Genomic DNA, 3,020 nt, shown 5'->3' with positions numbered 1-3,020 from the left:
TCAACCGAAAGGGTTTGACCTTCTTAGTTCAAAACTGTAATTATATCTCAAATCGGTCAAGAGATGACGGAGCCATGAACTAAAAGTTTGTACTTAAAAAACAAAAAAAAACAACAAACAAACTCGGAGCCATTCTATGAGCTGCGGCTAAAAACAATATATTTATATATTTATATTAATTGATGTATAGGGTATATTTTTTCTTTAGCTAATAATTTTAGATGAATATATCAACATTAGAAATTATTTGTGCCTCAAGGAGAATAGATCTGTGAAAGACGTCTGGTTTGGATATGGGATATATAGAGAGAGAACCATATTTTTAACCGCAACACGTTTAAAAGTTTCAACAAATGTCTATTTTAGTAATTCATCCTATGTCTTTTATCTTTTTGATTCTATGGATGTTGTAAACACCATTCTATCAAAAGTATCTAGACAGTTCTTAACGATTGCCATGACCCACCCAGCATGGTAAGAGGTCATGGTGGGTGTAATTGTAAAGAGATATCGAATGGGTAGATCAGTAGTGTTAGTCTGTATTAAATGGCGAAACATCTGAATTATGCAAATTTGATAGAGTAGAGTTTGTAGGCTGCTGAAAGTCTGAAATCTCGATGTGCGCGAAAACACTTTGTTTGGTCACAAACAAACTATGAGACTGTTCAACATTATTAGTAGCTTGTTAGGTATCCAGGTTATCTAGGGTTGTTGTTCGATTGTGAGAAACGTTTACATGTTAGGTTAGCAAGAAGCACAAGGAATAATCTTTGCAAGAAATCCAAAGTGAATTTACTTCATTCAATGTTGCCACATACTAGAGGGCAAAAACTGAAGTATGTACAGCATGATCTTCATGAACGTGATTGCTTTGATAGAGCTATGATTCATAAACCGTGTAATAACCCCAAGAATGTTCGGCATAGTTTTACTTAATAAAAGGCACGTAATCACGGAAATAGTAGAGATTTTCGAGAGTTCTGTGAGTGATAAGAGCCGTTTCACACATTTTCAGAATGATGGCTGAAAATGAGCGTGGAAGCAGACAGGTGAGTGAATCCTTAAATCCTTCGTGGTGATGTTTGCCTTTTTTTGAAGTAAAGTGACAGGGAAGTTATTTACAGTATATCTTCATTCTTCAGCGAATTCAAACAATAGAGGAAAACCTACCAGCTACTAAGGACTCCTTTTTAAGGTTGTTTATCTTAATAATTATAATAAGTGCAGCCAAATATCGGTATTTTGCGTTAATTTTGCTTTACTGTTATTTATAAATGAAGTTTTCGACAGACTTGGTATTGTTTACCTGTGATATTTGAAATAAACAACTTTTGTCAATACTGAACACCAATCTCTGTTTTTTATATCTTCAAATATTGAAAAAAAAAGAAAGATATCAAAAGCTTATTATCCTTTAATTTTTGTGCGTAGTGTATATAGGAACTTATTAGCATGCCACTCCCAGTGCCACTACTCGTGCCTCCCAGTGGCACAGAGGTATATCTGCGGGCTTACAGCGCTAGAAACCAGGTTTCGACACCCGTGGTGGGCAGAGCAGAGATAGCCCATTCTGTGGCTTTGCGCTTATCTTTAAACAAACAAGCCAAGGCTTGTATTTGCTATGACAAGCTACTGCATTAGCATACATGTATACGAATAGTTCATATAAAATTCGACTACCCCTCTGTACTTTAATGTATTAGAAGTGTACTTTTTAATTTTTTATACTATGAAACCATACTCAGACCTAAACATTCAGTAATTTTAGGATTCGAATCTTCTGTGGGAAGAGGTTTGCCTTACGCGTAGCAATGGCAGTCCGAAGAAGCATTGCATATACTGCAACTTATATGTTCGTTTAGATAAACAGACTGCGTGCGCATTACAAGGAAAATGTAGTAGTGAAGATTAACCTCGAAATGAACATGGATATAAATGCAAACTGCCAGCTATTGCTTTTATTTTGCTCTATAAAAAGAACAACAAAACTTCTAGGTTCTGATGTAAACTACAAAAAATACACGTTTTTGTTTTATGAGTATTGCTCAGTGAAGTAATATACTATTTTATATAACTGCTTTATTTTCCTTTTCTTTGTTTTTTATTCCCTAGTGGAACAACGATAAATTTATGGATTTACGACGGACTTCGATTCCCCGGGGTGGACACAGCAGATAGTCCAATGTGGTTTTGCTACGAAAACAAACAAACTCTATTTTTTGAAAGTTGAAAGAAGAATAGATTGGAAACATGTATGAAATGCTGTGTCACGAAATTATAATTCGGATATTTCCAGTCTTTTATTTCCTTATTTTAGTTTTATATTACAATAAATTACAAAGAAACTTAAAACTATGTCAGTGATTAACATAGAACACAGTCGTCTAGACGGAATAATGAGTTAACAGCTTCTATTATAATACTATAAAAAGATATCTGCATATTTTAATTAATATGAAAAGTAATACATTGTTTGAAATTAGATAAAGATGACTATCTTTTTATATGACAATACAAAGATACAACAAAATATTAGTCTCAAGTTAAGTGATTTCACATTAGATCCCATTAAGAAATGTCTTTGTATTCCCGTTATAGTCTAAATTTTTGTATCCCTTAAAACTCTTAAGAAAATAAATACATTTACCATGAAACCGGATCTGCAAGTTTTTTAAAATTCAGATGTATTATCAAGGTTCATATTTCCCGTTAAAAATAAAATCTCAGAGCTGCATTATCCTAGATATATGTTGCACATACAGAAGAGCTGGATTGCTTCCTTTTTCTCATATAACGACTCATTAGTTTTTGGATATTAATTAAAAATTTCATAGAAAATAAATAAGTTAAAGCAAGAAATATAGATTGAATAAATTTTATTTATTACCAAACAGTTCCCCTCGACGTGGATTCCTGTACGTGGTGAGGGGACCTCCCAGGGAAGGTTATGCATTTACAGTTACTTTCTCTGGGATCTAAACATCCACCCACGTGTTTGCTGTGCGTGGCGACCCATGAAG

At 33.7% G+C, this 3,020-nt stretch overlaps 1 long non-coding RNA gene across 1 annotated transcript; it reads left to right on the top strand.

The window, feature by feature from the left end:
- The first annotated feature begins 932 nt into the window (after positions 1–932).
- LOC111088938 lies at positions 933–2,311 on the top strand. Its single transcript, XR_002613306.1, has 2 exons — positions 933–1,049; positions 2,113–2,311. It is a non-coding gene; the product is annotated as an uncharacterized LOC111088938 (long non-coding RNA).
- Positions 2,312–3,020: the final 709 nt, after the last annotated feature.

Source organism: Limulus polyphemus, unplaced genomic scaffold, assembly GCF_000517525.1.
Source record: "Limulus polyphemus unplaced genomic scaffold, Limulus_polyphemus-2.1.2 Scaffold107, whole genome shotgun sequence".
NCBI lineage: Eukaryota > Metazoa > Arthropoda > Merostomata > Xiphosura > Limulidae > Limulus > Limulus polyphemus.
This window is presented reverse-complemented; position numbering and strand designations above follow the sequence as displayed.